General features: G+C 45.5%; 1 pseudogene; it reads left to right on the top strand.

The window, feature by feature from the left end:
• The first annotated feature begins 14,958 nt into the window (after nucleotides 1-14,958).
• Nucleotides 14,959-15,106, top strand: LOC137359262 (U1 spliceosomal RNA; annotated as a pseudogene).
• The last annotated feature ends 3,053 nt before the right edge of the window (nucleotides 15,107-18,159 follow it).

The following is an 18,159-nucleotide window of genomic DNA, read 5'->3' as shown; positions in this document are numbered from 1 at the left end:
CAAGCTCAATTCTCAATCCAAACAGTGAGAGATCCAAACACTGAGACAGAATAAGAACAGAGAGAGAAAAAACAGGTTAACTGTGCCATGAGAGTAAAAGCAGGAAATGCTGGAAATACTCAGCAGGTCTGGCAGCATCTGTGTAGAGAGAGAAGCAGAGTTAACATTTCAAGTCAGTTACCCTTCATCACAGCTGACAAATATTATAAATGAAAAGGTTTTAAGCAAGTAAAGCTGGGGGTGGGGCAAGAGATAACAAAAGAGGTGTTGATTGGACAAGGTCACAGAGAATAACTGACCAGAAGGGCATGGAACAAAGGCGAACAGTGCTGAACAGTGCTCAATGGTGTGCTGAAAGACAAAGCGTTAGTACAGAGAAGGTGTGAATTGACTGCAATGCACAAAGCACTCCGAACACAAACATTAAACATTTTTTTAAAAACAGAAACAATGGGTAGACACACAGACACATAAACTAACCAAACTAAAAAAAAATGAAATAAAATAACCAAATAAAAAAGAAAAAAGAAAAAAAACTCAACATAAAAAAAGTGTGTTCGGGGCGGGGGGGGGGGGGGGTGGGGTCCGTCATGGTCTGAAATGATTGAATTTAATGTTCAGTCCGGCAGGTTGTAGCATGCCTAATCACTGACCTGAAACGTTAACTCTGCTTCTCTCTCCACAGATGCTGCAGACCTGCTGAGTACTTCCAGCATTTTTTGTTTTTATTTCAGATTTCCAGCATCTGCAGTATTTTGCTTTTATGTTATGAGAGTACTTCTGCTGTTTTTGTAAACATGTTTTAAATATGTAAAGTTGAATTATGGACACTGATTCATGTGGAATCTTGAGGAGATTCCTCCAGTCCTCTGGCATCATTCCCATATTCAAGGAGGATTGAAAGATTGTGGTTCGAGTCTCCGCTATTTCCAACCTTACCTCCCTCAGCAACCCAGGATGCAGCCCATTCAAACTGGGTGACTTTTCTACTGTGAGAGCTGCCAACCTTGTAATTGTCTCCTCTTTATCTATTTTCATTCCGTCAAATTTTCTCACTTCCTCCTCCTTTACTGTGACGTTTGCAGCATCCGCTCATTTTGTGATGCCAGATGAAATGTACTTAATTAGTACCTCAGCCACACCCTCTGCCTCCACAGGATCTCCTAATTGACCCACCCTTTCATTGTCTGTCCATATGTTGGTAAAAGACTTCAGTGTTCCCAGTTATGTGACCCACTAATCTTTTCTCATCCATTCTCTTGCTGATCTCATTTCCTTTTTCAGCTCTCCTCTGTACTTTCTGTATTCTGCTTGTTTCTCATCTGCATATGAATCCTCACATGATTTCGATATTAATGATTTTTGAACTATTTTGTAAAAGGATTTAGTTTTGTAAATTTCTCCCTAGCTCCCCTCATGGTCAGGCAGAAAGTTTAACTGCTGTGTTTTCAAACAGCAACAGCTTTATTTGAAAAGCCATTATGACAGGATTCCGGGTTTTAATCCAGTCACAAATCTGGTTCTGATGTCTTGTGGCTCCTGCTGTCACATGACCTGTCAGAGGATGACCTCATAATTGACCAAGTCATGGAGCTGTGGGTTGATGTTTAAATTGTTTCAAAATAATTTTCCAGAAGGACAATCAAAATGAATCGATATATAAAAGGTAGATTTTGTGCATTTGTGCTCCCAGTGGAAATTCCTGCAGTCTGCTGGTTATCAGATCCCCAATTCCCCACAGGAAGCTCTGTGCTCGGAGTCTGCATTCATTCCAACAACATTATACACAATCATTTCATGGGAGACCCCAGTGTGAATTGTAGACAGGTGGGTCAGTTTTAACTTTCAAAGTAACACAGAAGCAAAATACTGCAGATACTGGAAATCTGAAATAAAAACAGAAAATGCTGGAAATACTCAGCAGGTCTGGCAGCATCTGTGGAGAGAGAAACAGAGTTAACGTTTCTGGTCTGTGACCGTTCATCAGAACAGGGCTGAAATTGTTTGTGGAACAGACACGATGGGCCAAGTGGCCTCTTTCTGTGCCTTAAACTTTCTCTGACTCTGTGATTCCATGAGATTGTGGAATCAAATTCAGGGTCGATGACATTGCACTCTGTCAGGATAGGAAGATGGAGATTATTAAGTACAGTGCAAGAATATAGATGCTTTTACATTATTTTAATCGAAATTGATTTAAATTTTGTGCTCACGAATCCTATCTTTTGATCACAATGACACTGATAACAATGGAAAAAGCAAGACTTGCATTTCACGACCACAGGACGTTGCAAAGCCTTTTACAGCCAATGAAGGACTTTCCAGGTGTAGTCATGTAGGAAACATGGTGGCCAATGTGCGCACAGCAAGCTCCCAGAAACAACAATATGATAAAAACGAGATAATCTGTTTTTAAGTGATGTTGATTCAGGGTTAAACAATGACCAGCATCCCAGAAATAATTCCCCTTCTATTCTCTGAAATAGTGCCATGGTACCTTTAACATCCACCTGAGAGGGCAGAGGGATCCTCAGTTTTCTGTCTCATCTGAAAAACAGCATTTCTGATAGTGCAGCACTGCCTTAGTACTGTACTGGAGTGTCAGTCATTTTTAAAGGGCTGTTAGTCCCACTGGAAAATATTTAAAGGAAGATTAAATGAAATGAAATAAATACATTGCTTTTGCCTCACTCCCATCCCCCCAATAACAGTTAAATTAATTATTTTCCCTTCCCTCCAAAAACCTACATTTACCATCTGACCTTCCGCCTAAAACTGCACAAACTGTAAACTATAACCCTTCCCACCATCCCCTATACCCATGACATTAATTTGACTCCGTCCCCCCACCCTCATACTGAGAAACTTACCTTCTCCCCCCTCCCCACCAGTGTTGCACCTCATTTGCCCGGATGGGGCTCCGAAGGCACGGCAGTGCCGGCTACTGGGCTGAAGATCGCAGCGGGATATCAGGAAGTGATGGGATAATAATTAATGCAGGTTTGTGGTCCCGTTGCCGAGCGGTGGGGGTCCCCCACAAGGCCTCGCCGTCGCCGGCAATATCGAGCCGGGCCCTGCCGGCGTTGAGGTCCGTGGCGGGCCTCTTCCGGGGCCATCTTCAGGCGGCTCCCACCCCACCCCCACCACAGATCTCGACGTCGAGGGCTCTATAGAATCCAGCCCATTGTTTCTGTCAATCTCAACTCCACAAGGATTTGCCTGTTAATTGTAGAAAAATTAAAGCTCTATAACCTTTTGATAAAAGGGGGTTCAAATCCATTTCCAAACAAATGATAGTTCTCATTGTATCTAGAACATGTTTTCTTACATACAAACATACCAATTAGGAGCAGGAGTAGACCACTCGGCCCCTCGAGCCTGCTCCATCATTCAATAAGATCATGGCTGATCTGATTGTCACCTCAACTCCACATTCCCACCTGCCCCCAATAACCTTTCACCCCCTTGTTTATCAAGAATCTATCTACCTCTATCTTAAAATATTTCAGAATTTCTGTCGTCCAGCAACTCTCACTTTATTTCCTGGATTTCACCTAAAAAATGTATTTCCACACTTTGGATATCCTGTACTTCATTAATGTTTTTGCTCTCTGGGGATTTCCCTTTAATTATATTCAGCGCTGGTATTTTACTGCGACACACTGACTGAAAGTGTCCCATCTTTCTGCAGGAAAAACACTCAGCTTCTATGGCGGGTCAGTTTTCCCACTAGTGTCTCTCTCGGCCACACCTACTGCAATTGGTTGCAGCTACCACTAGATGCTCTACCCGTCTTTCTTGTCTTTTACCACTAATTTTTCCTTTTGTTTTCTTAACAAATTCAATTGAGTCTGCTACTCTCGAGATCAGACTCTCCCTGTCCCCTCGGACAACGGATTGGTTAAACTTTCCAACCTCTGCTTGTCTGCTCAATTGAAACTCTTTCGTTAATGTGAGATCAGCCCTGGACTGTAGATGATCTGAAAGGGTGTTGTCTAATACCCCGAACACAATCCTGTCTCCATTCAGCTCGTCCCTTAAGTTGCGGTATTCACAATCCTCCGTGAGATTGTACAAGTCATTGATAAATGAATGAATACTCTCCCCTTTCTGTTTTGTATGCTTATTAAATTCAAAGTGATTCCTGACAATGCAGCGGCCAGCCGATGTCATCAGTGCGCTCCAAGCTGCGCACATGCACAAACACTCTCCTGCGCTCTGAGATGCTGCGCATGCTCAGCCTACGTCTTCCAGGACGAAGTGGCGCATGCGCGGGAAAACTCTCTACCCCCTCTCAGCCACTCACTCCAGGCCGCTCGCTGCCCGCTCCTCGCTATCCCGCTCCCCCGCCCTCCGGCCGCTTGCTACACCCGCACTGCCCTCTCTCCGTCCACTCACGCACCGCTTCCCCCCCACGTCCCTCCAGACAATAGCTCTAAGCCATGCTGCTTCCCTCCTCTCGGCCTCTCGCTCCAACATTCGATCATTCTTCACCGCACCACCCGATAAAGCAAGGCGAGCCTCGAGGGGTGATGGGGCAATGTTGGAGCGAGTGGCCGATAGGAGGGAAGCGGCAGAGCCCATGGCCTGGAGTGTGAGCGGCCAGAGAGCAGGATGGGGGTGGTGGTGGGCAAAGCGGGGAGTGAGCTGTCAGAGATTGGGATGGGGGGAAGCGGGGAATGACCGTCCGGATAATGGGATGGCACTGTTTAGAGGGGATTTGAGGAAAAAATGTTTCACCTCGAGGGTGGTTGGAATCTGGAACACATTGCCTGAAGGAGTGGTAGAGGCAGGAACCCTCACAACATTTAAGAAGTATCTAGATGACCACTCAAAACGCCACAGAATACAAGGCTACGGCCACGTGCTGGAAAATGGAATTAGAATAGATAGGTACTTGATGGCCGGCACGGACATGATGGCCGAAGGGCCTGTTTCTGTGCTGTATAACTCTATGACTCCATGAAACCTCACTGAATTACAGAGGGTGTGCAGCACTGTCAGAGGTGCTGTCCTTCTAATGAGACTTCAAACAGCGCAACGTTCTCCGAGTATCAACCAAAACATGTCCATTGTGTAGATATGTGCCATATTTGCTTATGAAATGACAGTCACTGCTCCTAAAGTAATTCACTTTAGGTGAATTAAGATGACTTGGTACTATATAACTGGCGAATGCACAAGACGGAGCGGGGGACTGTTGGGGTGGGACGGAGGCGGCGATGGCAACCTTTGAGGGGATTTTTGGGTCGAAGTTGTTTTCTGTGATAAATTGAGCAGCTCCATCTTTAATCCTGGCAGCTGCCTGAATGTCACAGACAGTGACGTTTCAGTGGAAGAGGCTGCATTTGCGCATTTGCTAGTACAGCGTCACCTGGTGGTTGCGTTGTCAGCAAATGCAGCATTTTAAATTTGGCTCCGCGATGACATTTTTTACCTCAATTAAAATAGGTCTTGAGTGCCTGAATAACTTCTTCACATGTAGCCTTCTGTTCTTCATGAGGATGTTGCATACACACTCCCTCCATTACAGACAATAGCGTACTGACCTGTTCCATGTCTGGCTTCTGCACGAGACCCGATGCAGTACGATACCTTGCAAACCTCTGGAACTATCTCGGCTACGCCTCGGCTTGGTTCAGTCCAGTGACCTTTTAAAAGGTACAGGCAAAGATTTCTCCATCTTCGCTTTGGTTTACTGTGGCCCCCATATAATATTCTGATATCTGTCAAGGCTTAGTACACAATTTATAAGAATCTGACGGTTAAAATAACCTGAGTTTACTCTACACACCTTGCATTGAAGGTTTCATCGACAACTCTCCATGAGGTGCCGTACAGATTATATTACATCACTTCCTGTGATGATGCACATAGTCTATTTATATAATCTGCCCAGTAACAACCCAATGTCCACTCTTATATTATTGTACAGATGTGAGAAAAGCTGAGGATGGGAATGGAACGTCTGAATGAAGATTTCATGATGCTGATGATGGAAATGAGGCTGATCTGTTTCCCATTCCACAATCCCTCTTTATTTCTGTGCATGTTTTTCGATGTTGTTTCAACCAAATTGAAAAAGAATCACAAATCCTCCTCTGGAGCCTCAGGTGTCCATTAACAAAAGGCATGGTGGCCAAGTGGTAAGGCGTCAATCTCGTAAACTGAAGATCACGGGCTCAATCCCCATCCGTGCCTTTTGATTAGTTTCTCACTTGAAATGTGATGTTTCCAGAAAAGATGTCTGTTGCATTTGTTTTCCTGATTGTTTCATCCATCTGGAAATCAGTGTGATGTTGCACTTCATCCTGGGCACTGGGAAGAACATGAGGAGTCGCCACATGGTCCCTCAAGCCTTCTCTGCCATTGATAGAGTGAAAATATCTGAGGTCCAAGCACAGAACCTTATTACTGTGCATTTGCTGGATATTTAACAGAGCTATTCTATTAATCCCACATCCCACACTCCTGTCCTTTCCCCCATTGCCCTGTTATATTTTCCATGTCAGGTATATATCCAATTCCATTTAGAGTTAACATTGAATCTGCTTTCACTGACCTTTCAGGATTGCATTCCAGACCAGAACAACACACTGCTGAAAAAACAACTTGCTCATCACAACTCGAATTCTTCTGTCAATTACTTTCAATGTGTTTCCTCTGGTTAAAGACCCTTCTGTCACTGGCAACACTTTCTCCTTCTTTACTCTATCAAAACTCTTCAGGATTTGCATTTCCTGCTGCCTTTGCTGATATAACAAGGCTGAGCACACATCACCAAAAGGAATATGATTGGCTCTGAATCACATTTATCTTTCCTGTCAATCTGATGTGGATCTTGTATTTTCCCGGAAACAAACAATCTGAGCAGCAAGTGTGGATTCCAGTGATTCTCACCGCTCTGAGAGAGAGAGTATTTGATAATGAGCCAGATAGAAGAAAGGAGTGAGATAGAGAGTAAAATAGCCCTGGTCTGTTTCCACTAAGCCCCGGCCCCCTACTTAAATTGGCATCATTTTCTCCTGCCTCTCCACAATCTAATCCATTGATGTTTGCAATCCTTTCATCTGGAACATAGAACAGTACAGCACAGTACAGGCCCGTCGGCCCACGATGTTGTGCCAAACCTTTAACCTACTCCAAGTTCAAACTACCTACATACCCTTCATTCTACTATCATCCATGTACCTATCCAAGAGTCGCTTAAATGTCACTAATGTATCTGCTTCTACTACCACCGCTGGCAGTGCATTCCACGCACCCACCACTCTCTGTGTAAAGAACCTACCTCTGACATCTCCCCGAAACTTTCCTCCATCACCTTAAAATTATGCCCCCTGGTGATAGCCATTTCCACCCTGGGAAACAGTCTCTGGCTAGCCACTCTATCTATGCCTCTCATCATCTTGTACCCCTCTATCAAGTCACCTCTCATCCTTCTTCGTTCCAATGAGAAAAGCCTTAGCACCCTCAACCTTTCTTCGTAAAACATACCCTCCAGTCCAGGCAGCATCCTGGTAAATCTCCTCTGCACCCTCTCGAAAGCTTCCACATCCTTCCTGTAATGAAGCGACCAGAACTGAACACAATATTCCAAGTGTGGCCTAACCAGGGCTTTATAGAGCTGCAGCATAACATCGTGGCTCTTAAACCCAATCCCCCTGTTAATGAAAGCCAACACACCATACGCCTTCTTAACAACCCTATCAACTTGGGTGGCAACTTTGAGCGATCTATGGACATGGACCCCAAGATCCCTCTGTTCCTCCACACTACCAAGAATCCTGCCTTTAACCCTGTATTGTGCATTCAAATTCGACCTTCCAAAATGAATGACTTCACACTTTTCCAGGTTGAACTCCATCTGTCCCTTTAATTCCTGTTTCCTAATCCATTGATGTTTCACAATGTACTGAACTGTCCCAATCCATTGATATAACTCAGTCTATAGAATTTCCCAATCCACTGCTATTTTCCAGTCCATTGACCTTCCCAAGCCATTAATGGTTCCTGTCCATTGACATTCCCAAACCATTTATATTGCCTGTGATTTCAAAGCAACTGTGGAATACAAATAGTATCAGTATTATCAGATACATCGAGATGAGGTGCAATAGCCAAGTGGACAGATGTTGTGTTTATAAAGAAAAAAGCTCTGGCTCGATATTTGTCCAGTCTATCACTGGATCTGAACTCTCAACCTACTGTTTTTCTGTGGGTCTGCTGACTTGTAGATGTGAAGAACCATTGGATGTTTCACAATCCTCTGACTTTTCTCATTCTTGTGCCATATTTGTTCCTTTGGGTTCACCAGTGAAGAAAATTATTCCCTATTACATTTGGTGAAGACTTTAATAACCTCACATCCTTGTGTCTCACCATCTCAGGTCAAACTCCCTACAGAAACTTTAAACATTTAACTATTCTGCTGGAAACATTTTCAAGGGCGCAGCCATTCCTTCATTACAAAGAACAAAGAACAAAGAACAAAGATAATTACAGCACAGGAACAGGCCCTTCGGCCCTCCAAGCCTGCGCCGATCCAGATCCTCTCTCTAAACATGTCGCCTATTTTCTAAGGTTCTGTATCTCTTTTCTTCCTGCCCATTCATGTATCTGTCTAGATACATCTTAAAAGACTCCATCGTGCCCGCATCTACCACCTCCGCTGGCAATGCGTTCCAGGTGCCCACCACCCTCTGCGTAAAGAATTACGCTTCCTTCTTTGACATGTGATTGACAAATATGTGTGTAATGGAGAGAGAGAAAAAAAAGAGAGAGTGCGATAGAAAGTTAGAGGACCAGCTAAAGACAGATAGAGAGAGAGAGAGGAAGAGAGAGGTAAAGCGATAGACAGAGAGAGAGAAGGAGAGAGAGTCATTGAGTCATGGAGTCGCTACAGTACAGGAAGTCATTTTGCCCATCAAGCCCATGTAAATCAATCCATTCAGTCCCATTCCCCCGCTCTATCCCCATAGCCCTGTAAGTTATCTAAACCTGTCATATTTATTATAATCTTGTACATGTCTATCAAATCTCCCCTCAATCTCCTTTGCTGCAAGGAGAACAACGCCAGCTTCTCCAACCTAACCTTACAGTTAAAATCCCTCATGTCTGGAACCATTCTGTTAAATCTCCTCCACCCTCTCAAGGACGCTCACATCCCTCCAAACGTGTGTTGACTAGAACTGGATGCAATTCTCTGGTTGTGGCCCAACTAGAAATTTATACAGATTCTGCATAGCTTCCCTACGTTTGTCCTCAATACCTCTATTTATGAAGCCCAAGATCCCATATGCTTTGCTAACTACTTTCTCAATGTGTCCTGCCACCTTCAAAGAACTATGCATATGAATGACCAGGTTTTTATTCCTAAAAATATGCTTTATTCTTATAAATCTGTAAAAAATGCATTATACAACCGTTCAAAACAGCACCAAGTTGACATTCCAAAAAGTGCTAAGGAAATCAGTTTTCTTCAATACAGGAGTGAGTTGCCTCACAACCCGTCCATTACATTTTACCTGACAAGAACATTTTACAGCAAACCCATATCTGGTGTATACAGCACGAGGGGTTTCCCATGGGTCCAGCTGCTCAGTTCACTACGGCGGGGGGACATTACACAGTGGTCTTTCCCCATTGAGCCTTTGCAGTGGCTTCCCCAAGCTTTAGTGCGTCCCTCAGCACGTAGTCCTGGACCTTGGAATGTGCCAGTCTGCAAAACTCGATCGTGGACAACTCTTTGCGCTGCAAGACCAGCAGGCTTCGGGCAGACCAAAGAGTGTCTATCACCAAATTGATGGTCCTCCAGCAGCAGTTAATGTTTATCTTGGTGTGCATCCCTGGGAACAGCACGTAGAGCAAAGACTCCGGTGTTACAGAGCTGCTTGGGATGAACCTCGAATAAAACCACTGCATCTCTTTCCACACCTGCTTTGCAAAGACACATTCTAGAAGGAGGTGGGCAACTGTCTCTTCCCCACCACAGCCACCTCGAGGGCCGCGTGTGGAGGGGGCGAGACTTCGGGCATGCAGGAAGGATCTGACAGGAAGGGCTCTTCTTACCACCAGCCAAGCTACATCTTGGTGCTTGTTTGATAGTTCTGGTGATGAGGCATTCTGCCAAATGACTTTGGCAGTCTGCTCGGGGAACCATCCGACCGGATCCACCATCTCCTTTTCCCGTAGGGCCTTGAGGACATTCCGTGCAGACCACTGCCTAATGGATTGGTGGTCAAAGGTGTTTTCCCACATAAACATTCCCACGAAGGATAGCTGGTACGGCACAGTCCAACTGGATGAAGCAATCCGCGGCAATGTGACCAGACCCATCCTTCGCAACACCGGGGACAGATAAAACCTCAGCACATAGTGACACTTGGTGTTTGTGTACTGGGGCTCTACACACAGCTTGATGCAGCTGCACACGAAGGTGGTCATCAGGATGAGGGCGACGTTGGGTACATTTTTCCCGCCCTTGTCCAGAGGTTTGAACATCGTGTCCCTCCCACCCTGGTCCATTTTAGATCTCCAGATAAAGCGGAAAATGGCTCGGGTGACTGCCACAGTGCAGGAGTGGGGTTTGGGCCAGACCTGCGCCACGTACAGCAACAACGTGAGTGCCTCGCACCTGATGACCATTTTCTTACCCATAATGGAGAGAGATCGCTGCTCGCACACACTCAGTTTATTGTGTACCCTGGCCACTCGCTCCTTCCAGGTTTTGGAGCAGGCCCCGGCCCTTCCAAACCGTATCCCCAGCACCTTCAGGTAGTCTGACCTGATGGTGAAGGGGATAAAGGATCGGTCGGCCCGGTTCCCAAAGAACTTGGCCTCACTCTTGCCATAGTTGACTTTGGTTCGAACTGGTCGCAGATGCTCATCTGTCTGCGAGGGGATGGTAGATCCGAGCAGAAGACAGCGACAGTGTCCATGTACAGGGAGGCTTTTACCTGAGTGCGTCCACTGACTGGGATTGCCACCCCTCTTGTGCCTGCATCCTTCCTAATGGACTCTGCAAAAGGTTCGATACAGCAATCAGACAAGACAGGGGAGAGAGGACAGCCCTGTCTGACTCCAGATTGGATCAGGAAACTTTATGATTCCCACCCATTGATTGAGACTGCACTACTGATGTTTGTGTAAAGCAGTTTGAACCAATTGCAGATTCCCTCCCCAAACCCCATTTTGGAGAGCACGTCCATCATGAATGTGTGCAATATCCCATCAAAAATCTTCTCCTGGTCCAAACTGATGAGGCAGATGTCCATATCTCTGAGTAGCACGACACTATCAGAGATCTTCCTGCTGAGTACAGTGCAGGTCTGGTCAGGGTGAATCACCAACTCCAGAGCAGACTTGACTCGACTGGCGATGACTTTGGACAGAATCTTGTAATCTACATTAAGCAGTGAGATGGGCCGCCAATTTCTGATTTCCGCCCTCACCCCCTTCTGCTTGTCGATGAGGGTGATGATGCCTTCTGACATGCTGCCGGCCAGGAGCATACTCTCGTATACTTCCAGCAGGTCTGGGCCGAATACAACCCAACCGGTAAGCCGTCGCTTCCGGGAGATGTACTCGTCTCGATGGACTTGATGGCCTTTGTCAGCTCGTCCAGAGTTAGCTGCTTGTCCAGTCTCTCCCTCATGCTGTCTTCCAAGACCTCTGTGATAGATGACAGGAAGAACTGGGAAGCCGTGCTGTCTGTGGGCTTCGCGTCTTACAGCCCAGCATAAAAGGATTTGCTGATCCTTAATTTTTTTTAAGAAGTACAGCACTGAAACAGGCCCTTCGGCCCACCGAGTCTGTGCCGACCATCAACCACCCATTTATACTCATCCCATATTCCTACCATGTTCTCACCTGTTCCTACATTTCCCTACCACCTACCTATACTAGGGGCAATTTATAATGGCTAATTTATCTACCAACCTGCAAGTCTTTTGGCAGATAAGCGGAGCACCCAGAGAAAACCCACACAGACATAGGGAGAACATGCAAACTCCACACAGGCAGTCTCCAGAATTGAACCCGGGTCACTGAAGCTGTGAGGCTGCGGTGCTAACCACTGCGCCACTGTGCCGCTATATCGGATGGTGCAGACGTTACTGCGCCATCCTGTTCCTTCAAGCTGCTGATAACAGAGCTCTCTCTGTGTACATTTTGGAAGAAGAAACGTGAGCATGTCTCATCCTGCTCAATGGAGAGGACTCTGGACCGGAAGATGATCTTGGAGGCCTCCGTGGCAAAGAGCGAGGCCTGCTGGTTCTTCACCTCTTGGAAGTCCTCCTTGACCTCGACCCCCATCGGCTGCAGCCAGAGCTGATTTTGCATTCTTTTCTGGAGTCGGGACATTTCCCTCTGTCTCTCTCTCGCCCTCTGAACACCTTTGAAGAGAAAGAACCTTTATCTTAATAACTTTAATAAAAATGTGCAGCCTGCATGGGAGCTTTCATGGTCTGATAGATTGGAGGGAATATTGACCGTGATCTCTTTAGTCCACTTGTGGTCCATTGTGAAGTCAGGTTCAGTTCTCAAACTGCTTCATTCTGCTTAGACCAGGGGTCTGCAACCCTCAGCTCCAGAACAGAATGTGGTTCTTCAACATCTCATTGTGGTCGCCAACCTAAAAATCGTTAAGTCTAGAAAATAAGAGCCATGTTTTTATTCTGGGGATAAAGGGCTACACTTCATGGTTTCAAATATTTATTCTGATGAAAAACATCATTCTGCTCCAAATAAACCTTTCACGTGGTTATAGCTACACCTTGGTTATACATAAAATAAAAGCAAAATACTGCGGATGCTGGAAATCTGAAATAAAAACAAGAAATGCTGGAAATACTCAGCAGGTCTGGCAGCATCTGTGGAGAGAGAAGTAGAGTTAACGTTTCAGGTCAGTGACCCTTCTTCAGAACTGGCAAATATTAGAAATGTAAAAGATTATAAGCAAGTAAAGCGTGGGGTGGGGCAAGAGATAACAAAGGAGAAGGTGTAGATAGGACAAGGTCACAGAATAGCTGACCAGAAGGTCATGGAGCAAAGGCAAACAATATGTTAATGGTGTGTTGAAAGACAAAGCATTAGTACAGATAGGGTGTTAACGGACTGAAAATTGAACAGCAGCAAGTATAAACATGAAAAAACAGTGGGTAAGCAAACTGAACAAAGTAAGATGAAAAAAAATAAACATACAAAAAAATGTAAAAAATGTAAAAAAGAAAAAATAACTAAAAATTAAAGTAAAATGGGGGGCCGGTCATGCTCTGAAATTATTGAACTCAATGTTCAACATTAATTGGGATAGTCATCGTGTTAAGGGCTCAGATGGAGTGGAGTTCTTAAAATGTATACAGGAGAACTTTTTAGCTCAATATGTAGAGGATTTTTTTTTATTTCCAAAATATACTTTATTCATAAAAATCTGGAAAAAATACATGACAAAACAGTCCCAAACAGCACCAAGTCAAAAAATACAAACAGAGCAAAGGAGGTCAGTTTCCTTCAATACAGGAGTGAGTTGCCTCACAACCCTTCCATTTCATTTTTCATGCCATGTACATTTTACAGCACACGAAAATTTTCCCGATACAGTTCGAGGGATTTCCCATGGATCCAGCCCCTCCGTTCAGCTTGGTGGGGGGACCTTACACAGTGGTCTTTCCCCATTGAGCCTTTGCTGCAGCTGCCCCAAGCTTCAGTGCGTCCCTCAGCACGTTGTCCTGGACCTTGGAATGTGCCAGTCAGCAACATTCGGTCGTGGACAACTCTTTGCGTTGGAAGACCAGCAGGTTTAGGGCAGACCAAAGGGCGTCTTTCACAGAATTGATAGTCCTCCAGCAGCAGTTGATGTTTATCCTGGTATGTGACCCTGGGAACAGCCCGTAGAGCCTGTGTTACAGAGCTGCTCCATTGCTTTTTCCAAGGTATCAGATTCGGAATGGTGTTTCAAAGGAAGAGAAGGCAAACAATGACTTCCTGGTGGCCTGAAGGAAGGCAACTGAGCGGTGGGGTGGAGCGTGTTGATATCCTTTTAACGGCAATATGCACATGAGCATTGCAGGCCCTGGATACATGCAGTATTTTCTTGAAAGGTCTAATAAATGATACAGTGCAATAGCTGCAAAGAATTACCATGTCAACGTAGCATCAGATTCTGAATAGCGTGACAAGATGATTTATACAACTGTGTATTGAAACCGTAAGAGGTGGTGTGTGATGTCAGGTGTCAGTGTGTGGCAGGTTATAGTATATTTCCCTGGTATGGGAAAAATTGTGATTAAGAAAAAACAAGTTTGAAGTAATGTAGTGGTTTTTGTTTTGGTTCATTCCAAACAGCTCAGTAACACAGGAGTTTGTGCTCTATGGACTGTTCCCAGGGATGCACACTGATACAAACATCAACTGCTTCCAGAAAACTATTAATTCAGCAAAAGATGTTCTTTGGTCTGCTGGAAACTTGCTGGTCTTCCAGTGCAAAGAGTTGTCTGTGACAGAATGTTGCGAAGAAGGGTCACTGACCCGAAACGTTAACTATGCTTCTCTTTCCACAGATGCTGCCAGACGTGCTGAGTGATTCCAGCATTTCTTGTTTTTGTTACAGAATGTTGCAGACTGTCTCAAGGTCCAGGACTACGTGCTGAGGGGCGCACTTAAGCTTGGGGAAGCTGCAGCAAAGGCTCAATGGGGAAAGACCACAGTGTAAGGTTCCCCCACCAAGCTGAACTGGGGGGCTGGATCCATGGGAAACCCCTCGAAATGTATCGGGAAAATTCTGTGTGCTGTAAATGTAAAAATGTATATGGCATGACAATGAAATGGAAGAGTTGTGAGGCAACTCATGATTGTATAGAAGGAAACTGATCACCTTTGCACTGTTTGTATTTTTTGACTTGATGCTGTTTTAAACTGTTTGGGAATGTAATTTTTACAGATTTTTATGAATAAAGTATATTTTGGAAATGAAGAAAAAAGTTCTCCCAGGATGAGGCAAACCTATTGTACTGTGGGTTTGCTGATGCCTGCGATGTCTTCAAATGTGGGATACTCAACTGCAGAATTTGTGATAGTTGGGGGTCTGCTTTTGCGCTCACCCCTGATTATATGAATCAAAAATAGAATTTACTAGCTGTTGCTGGACAGTGTTTCTGCTCCCAAATATTTTTTGCTATCAACACTCGTGCTCGTTTCTTCGCAGCTCCAAGTACGCACTTCTCCACCTCAATACGTGTACTGAGCTGGCAGGGGAGAGACCGTGATCAGTGGCGTTTGATAATGCAGGTGCTGTTTTTGTGTTTTTTTGGGGGGGGTGGGAGGTGGTTTCAGCACCGTATTTAGGGCATTCCGCCCTTTGGGATTGGAGATCTACCATGGTGGTGGTTTCCCTGTCAGTTGAGGATTTAGTACTTGTCCCAGGAAAACGTCAAGTAAAAATGGCTGCAACCAACACCAGAGCTCCAGGCCAGGGGGTGCATAACACCGTTCGGGTGGAGGTGAAAGATAGCGAAGGAGGTGCACCCATCGACTGCGCCTCCTTCATTAAGAATTTTGTTTTTCCAAAATATACTTTATTCATAAAAATCTGGAAAAAACCACTGCAGCCTCACAGCTCCAGCGACCCGGGTTCGGTTCTGGGTACTGCCTGTGTGGAGTTTGCAAGTTCTCCCTGTGACCACGTGGGTTTCCGCCGGGTGCTCTGGTTTCCTCCCACAGCCAAAGACTTGCCGGTTGATAGGTAAATTGGCTATTGTAAATTGCCCCGAGTGTAGGTAGGTGGTAGGAGAATTGAGGGAAGGTGGGGATGTGGTAGGGAATATGGGATGAATGTAGGATTAGTGTAAATGGGTGGTTGGTGGTCAGCACAGACTCGGTGGGCCAAACGGCCTGTTTCAGTTCTGTAGCTCTCCATGACTCTATGACATTCCAAAAAGTGTGAACGAAAATCAGTTTTCATTAATAGAGGAGTGAGTTGCCTCACAACCCTTCCATTCCATTTTACCTGCCATGTACATTTTACAGCAAAACCATATTTGGTGTATACAGCCCGATGGGTTTCCCATGGGTCCAGTTCCTTAGTTCACTGTGGCGGGAGGACCTTACACAGTGGTCTTTCCCCATTAAGCCTTTGCAGCAGCTACCCCAAGCTTCAGTGCATCCCTCAGCACGTAGTCCTGGACCTTGGAATGTGCCAGTCTGCAACACTCTGTCGTGGACAATCTTTTGCGCTGCAAGACCAGCAAGTTTAGGGCAGACCAAAGAGTGTCTTTCACCGAATTGATGGTCCTCCAGCAGCAGTTGATGTTTGTCTCGGTGTGCGTCCCCGGGAACAGCCCGGAGAGCACAGACTCCTGAATTACAGAGCTGATTGGGATGAACCTCGACAAAAACCACTGCATCTCTTTCCACACCTGCTTTGCAAAGGCACATTCCAGAAGGAGGTGGGAAACTGTCTCTTCCCCACCTACTCAGCAGAGATGACATCTGTTATTGAAGCAAAAAGCAGAACCGACCTGATGCACAACATGAAACCAGCAGCCAGAACATTATATGACTTGAAATTAGCCAAGGCAGTTGTGCAAAAGACAGTGAGACACTGCGCAAATAAACATTGGACACAATCACAAATGTAACAATGCTTTCAAAAGCAAATCTCCCGAGTAAGCTCACACTCGTCAAGCAGAGGTGACTTTGCTGGCTCAGGCACGTGCGCAGGATGGAAGATGACACATTCCCAAGGGTATTCTGGATGGGGAGGTCAGCGGAGACAGAAGACCAGTTGGATGCCCAAAGCCCCACTTCAGGGATGCCTGCAAGCAGGACATGAAGGCCCGAAACATCGATTTTCACACATGGGAGACACTGGCCAGCAACAGAGGGAAATGGTGATATTACCCCTGGACTGGTGTGTGCGTCACCATGACGATCAGTGACTACAACAGTTTGACAGCAGGTGCCAACATGGAAAACAGCGACACCTGATAATCCCACCTCATATGTGTCACTTGTGGAAGAACCTGCCTCTCACAGATTGACCTCTTCAGCTATCGGACAAAGTGCACCATGGGAAACTATCCCATCACCAATGGATTTGCTGCACGTCCATCATCTCACGTAGAAGGAAGGATGACGTCGACGACATCTACAACCAGGGCGGCCCATCATGCCTGTGGCAGCTCTTTCATTTCCTTTCAACTATTTATCGAAATTCCCTTTTCAACCTTACGATTGAGTCTCCTTCCACCATTCTCTCAGGGAATACATTCCAGACCAAAAACAACAACAACTTGTGTGTAAATTTATAGAGCACCTTTAACGTAATACAGCGTCCCATGGCACTTCACAGGAGTGTCGGAAAGCAAAATTGGACCCTAAGCCGCACAAGACCGTATTAGAGCAGATGGCCAAAAGCTTGGTCACAGAAGTAGGCCTCCATGAGTGTATTAAAGGAGGGAAGAGAGGTCGAGAGGCGGAGAATTAGAATTAGAATTAGAACATTACAGCGCAGTACAGGCCCTTCGGCCCTCGATGTTGCGCCGACCTGTGAAACCATCTGACCTACACTATTCCATTTTCATCCATATGTCTATCCAATGACCACTTAAATGCCCTTAAAGTTGGCGAATCTACTACTGCTGCAGGCAGGGCGTTCCACGCCCTTACTACTCTCTGAGTAAAGAAACTACCTCTCACATCTGTCCTATATCTATCACCCCTCAACTTGAAGGTTTGTCCCCTCATGTTTGCCATCACCATCCGAGGAAAAAGAAGCTCACTATCCACCCTATCTAACCCTCTGATTATCTTATATGTCTCTATTAACTCACCTCTCCTCCTCCTTCTCTCCAACGAAAACAACCTCAAGTCCCTCAGCCTTTCCTCGTAAGACCTTCCCTCCATACCAGGCAACATCTTAGTAAATCTCCTCTGCACCCTTTCCATAGCTTCCACATCCTTCCTATAATGCGGTGACCAGAACTGCACGCAATACTCCAGGTGCGGTCTCACCAGAGTTTTGTACAGCTGCAGCATGACCTCGTGGCTCCGAAACTCGATCCCCCTATTAATAAAAGCTAACATACAATATGCCTTCTTAACAGCCCTATTAATCTGGGTAGCAACTTTCAGGGATTTATGTACCTGGACACCAAGATC

Source organism: Heterodontus francisci, unplaced genomic scaffold (assembly GCF_036365525.1).
Source record: "Heterodontus francisci isolate sHetFra1 unplaced genomic scaffold, sHetFra1.hap1 HAP1_SCAFFOLD_853, whole genome shotgun sequence".
NCBI lineage: Eukaryota > Metazoa > Chordata > Chondrichthyes > Heterodontiformes > Heterodontidae > Heterodontus > Heterodontus francisci.
Note: the sequence above shows the minus strand (reverse complement) of the source record. Positions and strands in the feature narration are given on the sequence as shown.